The sequence below is a fragment of the Mastomys coucha genome, unplaced genomic scaffold, assembly GCF_008632895.1.
Source record: "Mastomys coucha isolate ucsf_1 unplaced genomic scaffold, UCSF_Mcou_1 pScaffold15, whole genome shotgun sequence".
NCBI classification, from domain to species: domain Eukaryota; kingdom Metazoa; phylum Chordata; class Mammalia; order Rodentia; family Muridae; genus Mastomys; species Mastomys coucha.
The window spans coordinates 15626334-15634910 of NW_022196897.1; positions in this window are offsets into that span (position 1 = coordinate 15626334).

The window sequence follows — 8577 nt, forward strand, 5'->3', positions numbered from 1 at the left end:
CCCCGGAGCTCAACCCCAGAAGATTTTGTAACCTTCCATCTCCCTCCTTCCTCTTCCCCTCCCCTCCCCTCCAAGATTTTTGCTTTAAATATGCTTTGCTCCACTAAGTAAATGGCTCTTGACAAGCAATGCTTCCTTGAGTCCTGTCGTCTCTCTCGCCCATTCTTTATTCACAGGTTGTGACCCTCCTCGTTCCCCCAATAACTTGACATGCAGGCCAGGTCAGACTCAGCCAGAAGGAGATTCTACCCTGACGCATGGCAGCCATGTATGAGTTCTAGACTGCTCTTGGCCCTCACAGGGACAAGGGGATCTGAGGGGTCAGGGCCCTGGATGGAGCCTGTATTACCTTGGCCTGGTCTCTTGTGCTGGCCTCAGGGAGACCTTCCACTGGGATCCATATGTCCACCTTTGCCCTCAGGTTCACTTTAGGTGGGCCCTTCTCTGATGGTACCCCACCAACACCCTTTACTGTCATGCAATGGCCCCCACATCCCCCCTCAGAAACATTAAACGGGATGACATCCTGGTTGCAGAGATAAAACCCAGGTGTGGACCCTTGGGCAGAAGCAAAGAACCCACTCTGTATTCCAGGCTGGCTTCCAGTTTGTGATCCTCCTACCTTAGCCTTTTGAATGAGCTGAAAGACCAACCTTAGGTTCTTTTATTTGAGGGAAAGGGGGTGGAGTGGGTAGGGAAAGGGGACACTGAATCAGGGGAGTTAGGCCACTACTGACAGGGAGGAGAAAGCATTGATTGAGTGTGGAAGGGGTGCCACCAGGGGTCTGGCAAGATTTAGGTATCTCTTCTTTGTGGTTCAAACAAGATATGGAAGAAGACCAGTGCCACATCCTGTGGCAGACCAGCTTGTTCCAGGAGACCGCCTGGCCATATCCTGTGCCTGGTAGGCTTGTTCCTTGTCAGGTGAGGAGGATAGAACCAGACATTGTTAACCAACCAGAACCTGTCATTGTTAACAGGGAGAGAAAAACTCTGCTGTTGGAGGAGAATAGGTTTTTGGACCAAGGACACATGAGCACATCTTTCTTCTATTTCAGGAGTATGGGGGAGGTGCCCAGAATGACAGGAAGGAAGGCCAAGTGATAGGTCAGACAAAGAGGACCTTGCCTATCCTCTTAGGACCTCCAATGGGCAGAGGCAAAGGGCTGTCTGGAAATTGCCACGTGTCTGCAAGGAGCCTTCTTCCTTTCTCATGGCAGCTTTTCCTCTTTCTGGACAGTTCCTGGGGGAGGCTGTGACAGCATGAATAGCTAACACTGGTGGGAAGTTGGTTAGCAGAGGGTCTGCCCTGTCCCATCTTTTCCCATGGTCCTCCACTGGACTCCAGCCTTGTCATGCAGTTTGCCTACTCTGCTGTTCCCCAAACCAGCCTGTGTGTGGGTCTGCTGTGGGTTGGAACTGAGGTGACTTGGGGGAGCAACTGTGGTCAGAGCACTTAGTATCCTGTATAAGAGCAGGGCTGGGTGGGTGGGTGCTCTGAAGGCCTGAGTGCCTGTCTGTGGTGAGCAAGATAGTCCTGGCATGACCGACTGGGGTGAAGCAGGGCACAGGCCTTGGTGAATGACACACAAGGGCCTGGCTTTCAGCCTCAGGAAAATGGCTCCTCTTCTCTTGATGCTTCAGTCTCCCTGCATGCACAGAGGCAATCTCAACTTTCTTACGTTACATGTTTAACTGGTGGTGGTTACTGTCCTATCCACCCTGTTTAGAAAGCTTTAGACCTCACCCCGCAGGCACGGGCAGAGGACCTATGCTCGAGGGCTTCTGAAAGGAGGAGGAATGGATAAGGATGCCTCCCTACACCCGACTGCTTGCCATCCTGGCCACCAAGGGACTAGCTGTGTCCTGGATGTCTCTGACTCAGCTAGGGGAAGGTGGCTGGGCAGTGTTCTCTGCTGGGGCCTGAGGAACCACCGCACCTACTTCTGGCATGCTCTGGGTGTCCCGAAGCCCAGAATCTGGGGCAGGAGCAGCTGATGAAACTGCCTGAGCTTCAGGCTGGTCCCTCCTCTTGGAGGCAGACACATGTTCTTGTTCTGTGTCTCTCTTGTCCCCTCCACCCTCTGGCACTGTTCAACTCACCCCACCCTGGTAAATGTGCTCTGTAGCTCACTTAGGAATGGGAAAAAATTCTAGGTCTCTGTGAAGATTTATTTAGGAAATACATAAACCAGGCAGATAAAATTAGCCATGTGTAGGTTTTATGATGCTTGCTACGTGCATTTAAAAAATGCTTTGAATGCGGTTCTGGATGCTCCTTTCTGGGGAGGTGAAACATGGTACTTGGAGACAGAACATGAGGAAAGTTGAAGGCCAGGGGCCCAGGACAAGTTCTGGACTCTTCCCTGTGCTTTGCTGAAAGAAGCTGGGGGGGCAGAGGGAACCCAGATCCTCCCCTACAAGGCCTTTTGTTTGACACTTTCCTACACTGTCAATCCAGGCCTCCTCTAGGTGCACCATGAGAACTCGTGCTGCCTGCTTTCAACTCTTCCTGCAGCCCAGCCCAGCCACGGAGTACCCCAGCTCAGAGGGACCTTCTAACCCAGGAGTGGGCTTCAGTAGGGCGGGAGGGGGGTGACCATTTGCTCGTGCAGCTCCCTTGTCCTGCTCACCCCATCTCCATGCAGGAACTAAGGGTACTACTGTATACTATGAAGGTTTGTGGCAGAGGTGTGTGACCCTGGTGCCTGGTGTTCTCGAGCCAGGCCCTCTTCTGCAGAGTGCTTTGCTCAGCCATACGACCATTGCTGTAGGTGGCACTCCTGCAAAGCCAGGAGGCTTAGATGGTTCTGCCAAGTGAGTTGGGTACCTCTTTGGACAGGCACAGATTCTGTGGCTTAGGGAAGTGGAACTAAGGGATGCTCAGCCTGTACAATGCCAGGACCAGCCCCCTGGTCGCAGCACCAACCCAGGTGGGCTCCTAGGGCCAACTATCCCTGCTGTATAGGTCACTCCATTGCTTTGTAGATCACAGCTTCCTCTCTATCACCAGCTCTGGTATGACTTAGCCTTCATCCTAGACAAGAGGTGGCAGCAGTGTCTCTTAGCAAAGGGACTCTCCAGGGTCCTGGGAGCTGGTAATCTATATCTAAGTTAAGAATGGGTAGTCACACCACTCTAAGATCCCTGAAGAACAACCCCCTTCTTGTGAGGGTCCAGGGGCTCCAGACCAGATGTGGATCTGGATCTTAGACTGTTCCTGGACCTAGTCAGTGTGACCTCTAAGTGTTGGGTTTGGTTCTACCTACAAGTTCTCTGGTGTCCACACCTCAAACAGATGCACTAAGGACCAAGTGAGACACTTTGACATTTCAGAGACCCATATTTTTCCTCTTTCCGAGGAAATACTGAGGCCTAGAGAGAGTGTCAGGGCAGAAGAGGTCACTTGGCTTGCAGACCTCAGGGTACATGTCACTGGCAGAGAGGTGTGAAGAGCCTGGTTGATCCAGAAGGGAAGGAACAAGGACTATAGTCCTGTGACCTCTGCCAGCAGTGTAGAACCGGGGCTCCCACTTGCTTGTTGCCCTGTGTGTTGTTCCTTGTTTGAGGCTGAGTGGAAAGTTAGACTCTGGGTGTTGGGAGGTGTAGAGAAACCTTACGGGATCCTGCCACATTCCCTAGCAATGCACAGGATTGTGTTGGCCTAGCCTGACCTGATCTAGGCATGACTTTACTTTGCACTGATTGCTAACAAGTCAGACCAAGCTGTTTACTTCTTCATTTCCAGGTGGAGTGGAGATTAATATCGACTGTCAACTTGGCTAGCTCTAGAATCACCTAGAAGATGAACCTCTGAGTATGCCTGTGAGGGATCATCTAGACTGGGTGAGAGGAGATGGGAAGACCCATCCTAAGTGTGGATGGCATCATTCAGGGTCAGCTCCTGGACTCGGATACAAACGAGATGGAGAGCTGAGCACCGGTATCCATGTCCTACTTCTTGCCTGTGAGAAACCAAGACCCCCTTCCTACCACAGGGACCTTGGAGATGGGACCCCCTTTCCACCACAGGGACCTTGGAGATGGGACCCCCCTTTCCACCACAGGGACCTTGGAGATGGGACCCCCTTTCCACCACAGGGACCTTGGAGATGGGACCCCCTTTCCACCATAGGGACCTTGGAGATGGGACCCCCTTTCCACCACAGGGACCTTGGAGATGGGACAGTGAGAGTGAGGCAGCTTTTTAAATTTTTTTTTTATTTTTTGTGACTTTGCAAGGCCTGGTGTCGCTACAGAATGGAAGGTGCTGACCAAGCACAGACAAGAGTTTTGTAACCTCCTCCTCTTCCTCATTAGCTGGATAACCTTTCCTATGCTGCTCATGCTTGTCTATCTCTGACCGTGTTCAGGGGCTGGAGAGATGACTCAGCAGTTAAGAGCTTTGATTGCTCTTTCAGAGGACCTAGGTTCAATTCCCAGCACCCCACATGGCAGCTCATAAGCATCTGTAACTTCACCTCCAGGGGATTCAACATCCTCTCTGGCCTTTTAGACACCAGGGCATGCAAGTGGCACACAGACATACAAGCAGGCAAATCACATAAAATAAAAACATTAAACAGACCAAAAACTAAAACCTAAAACGATGCATGGGTTCCTCCACATCTACATTTTACATCCTCTTCATTTTAAAGCTTGTCAGGTGCGTGACCTTGTGATGTCTGTAGGTCCTTAGTAATTTCATATTTGAACTCCTAGTTTGGGTGTGTGTGTGGGGGGGTAGTTAGACAGCAGTGTTTGGGTGGGGTTGTGGTTTGTATAGCAGGTATCAGCAGTGGCTAGTGTTTTCTGTTCACTTGTAGCTGGGTTTCAAGGCACTTTTGAAACCGCCATTAGTGTGTGTGTGTGTGTGTGTGTGTGTGTGTGTGTGTGTGTGTGTGAGAGAGAGAGAGAGAGAGAGAGAGAGGTGTGCAGATGCCTATGGAGTTCAGAAGAGGGTGCCAAATTCTCTGAAACTGAACTCAAAGACAGTTGTGAGCCACCCTGTGTAGGTGCTGGGAACCAAATCAAATGGGTCCTGTGGAAGAACAGCAGATGCTCTTAACCACCGACCCATTTTTCTTTTTTTGTTTTGTTTTTTTTTTTTTTTGTTTTTCGAGACAGGGTTTCTCTGTGTAGCCCGGACTGTCCTGGAACTCACTCTGTAGACCAGGCTGCCCTCGAACTCAGAAATCCACCTGCCTCTGCCTCCCAAGTGCTGGGATCAAAGGCATGCGCCACCACCGCCCGGCCCGACCCATTTTTCTATCCCCTATTTTTTTTAATGTCTTACACCAGGACAGAGAGGCATAGCCTCCATGTGAAGGATCTGGGAGAGCACAGCCCAGAGGGCTGCTCAACTGGGTCCACAGCAGCCAAGACAGAACAAAGAGTTAGTAAGCAAGAACTCAGGATTAACTGAATGGAAGTTAGGCAGGGGCCCAGCTATTGTGCTGTTTAAGGCATAGTAAAATATAAAGGATCTCTCTCTTTCTCTCTCTCTCTCTCTCTCTCTCTCTCTCTCTCTCTCTTTCTCTTTCTCTTTCTCTTCTCTCTCTCTCTCTCTGTGTGTGTGTGTGTGTTTCATTTGGGTGGATAGAGAACCTGCTATCAGAATTTATTCAATTTATAATTATTTGAATAATGATGTGATTGCATTAATTTACAATTATTTCAATAATGATGAGGTGGGATTGGCTGTTTTAGGCTCCAACTGTCATGTCTCCCCTGTCATGATACTCACTGTACCCTCCATCAGTGAGCCGAACAAACCCTTCCCTCCTTAAGCTGCTTTTGTTAGGTATTGGGCTGCTTTATTGTCCCCGCCCCCGCCACCCCCTCCCAATTTGACACAAGCCAGAGTCATCTGGGAAGAGGAACATTCACTTGAAAAGTGCCCCTACTAGTTTGGCCTGTAGGCAAGCCTATGAGGCATTTTCTTGATTAATAATTGTGGGTCAATAATGTTGGAGAGCCCAGCACTGTGGGTGGTGCCATCCCTGGGCAAGTGGTCCCAGGTGGTAAAAGAAAGCAGACTGAGCATGCCAGAAAACAGAATTCCTCCATGGCCTTTGCTTTAGTTCCTGCCTTGGTTTTTCTCCGCAAGTTGGTTTTGCTCACTAGAACAGAAAGCAAATTAGGACAGGTATTTCATCCCAGCACTTAGGAAAGCAACTAATGCAAGTGGGATCCAGGGGTGATGAATGTCAGGTGGGACGGTACTACAGTCTAGGATATGGGGAGCATGCATACCACAGGACAGGCAAGACCTGTAAGTTGCTCACTCCGAGAGATGTAGGAAAGCCGAGATATATCACTCAGTGGTGGCTGTTGGGACCGAATGTGATGCCTGCTGCTGCCTGCCATTTTCTCCCAGGGGGAGCCACTCACACCCATGGGCTGTGCACCTATGTGTCTGCAGGATGATATTCTAGATAGCTCACACCTAGAACCCAGCTGTGCACCACAGGAAGCTAGATGTGTTCAAAGAGACCAAACAGCATTAAGAAGAGATCTTTACATATGGACAGACACATGAGAATTTAACTAATGTGCAGAATCATGGAGGAACACAGAAAGGTCACTGCCAGGCACATGAAACTCAAATTGGCCACTGTAAGTCCTGGGTTCTCAGGGAAAACACTGCAGGACAAGCTAGAGAAAACTGCTAGGACACAACCATAGTCTGATCTCTGGTGAGAAGATATTACTTCTAATCTGCCCTGCCCCTGTGGTCATTCTGGAAAGAATGAGGGTGTCCCAAAGAGACACATGGCTCTCCCTTTGTCTATCAGACTATTGGGTTCTCTAGAGTCATGGAACTTATGGAATGTCTCTATATATTAAGGGAAATTATTGGACTTACTGTCTGCAGTCCAACTAACCCAGCAATGGGCAGCTGTGGATGGGAAGTCCAAGAATCTAGTAGTAGTTGCTCAGGTCCACAAGGCTAGTTGTTTCAGCTGGTCTTTTGTATAAGCTGGAATCCTGAAGAGGTAGGTTCCAACATATGTGCTGGCAAGTAAGTGCAAGCAGGCGAAGAAGAGTGAGCCTTCCTTCTCCCAATGTCCTTACTTAGGCCTCCAACAGAAGGTGTGGCCAAGATTAAAGGTGTGTGCCATCATACCTGGATCAGGAACTTGCTTTGTCCCAAACCGGCCTTGAACTCAGAGATCTACTTTTCTCAGTCTTCTGGGATTAAAGGTATGTATTCCCTTGCCTAGGCCTAAGCTTTTCATGGCCAGTATGCCTCAAGGTCTCCATGTCAAGATCCAGGTCAGAAGCCAGTGTCTTCCAGCCTCAAGATCTGGATCACAGGTGTGCCTGCGTTTCTAGATTGTAGTTCATTCCAGAGACAGTCAACTTGACAACCAGGAAATAAGAAATTGACAAGTCCTCGGTGGAAGTCTGAGCCAGCCAGAGGAGTAACTCTCCTGGAAAGAGCTTTGCATCTTGTTGGGCTACCTTGCTGGAGAGGCTGGAGCTGAGATGACGATGGGCCTGTGAAGAGCTGGACCACACCTGGCACTGTCTAGCTACGCATACTCCTATTGAAACCTAAACCACACACCAGGACCCTAAAGATGGTCTTGGTGTGTGAGAGTATATTCTCTGAATTACTTTGTCTCCTTTCCCAATGTGGCTACATTGAATAAATTTCCCTTTTCTGCTTTTCAGTGCTTTCATTGGTTTGTTAAGCATAGGCGGTTGAGTCTGGCTTCCCAGGGCTGCCAGAATAACTCAGCAAATCGTCATAGAGGACAGGAGTGCTTGATCTTCAAGACATTGCAGGGAACCAGCACTGACCGCCCTCCCTAAACCTCTTCGTGCTAAATGGAGACCACAGCCACTGCGTGGAACACGGCAGAAGTGTGCACAACACAGTGCTCCCACTCTTACATATCTACTACCATACTTCCCCTCTCTCCTCCCCAACTGCAAGCTGAGTGGATGGGGATGCTTAGGGCGATATCAAGGCCTTGAGCTTGTCCTGGAGTCCAGTACCGCACCTCCAGTTTCCCCTGGCTTTGTCATGACCCCAAGTGGACTTCTTAAGCCACCTAGACTTTTGAGTTTGTATAGGGCAGGAGGGGCCAGCAAACTGTATAAGGACCATATCTGGTCAGCTTCTGTGTGCTGTGTGAAATAAATTCAAATCTCTTTCATATTATCTCTCTCTCTTTTGCTCTTCCTTTCTCTCTGTCATTCTCTTTTCCCCCTTTCTCTTTGCCCCCGCCCCTAGTCTCTCTGTTATAGGGGCCAAACCCAGGGTCTTTTTTTTTCCTAAGATTTAAGATTTACTTATTTATTTATTTTTATATATTTGAATGTATTATAGCTGTCTTCAGACACACCAGAAAAGGGCATCAGATCCTATTCCAGATGGTTGTGAGCCACCATGTGGTTGCTGTGAATTGAACTCAGGACCTCTGGAAGAGCAGACATTACTCTTAACTAGTGAGCCATCTCTCTAGCCCAAACCCAGGGTCTTGCACATGCCAGGCAAGTACATCATCAGTAAGCAGCATCATTAGCCCCTCTTTCACTTTTTATCTTGAGACAACGTCTCATCAA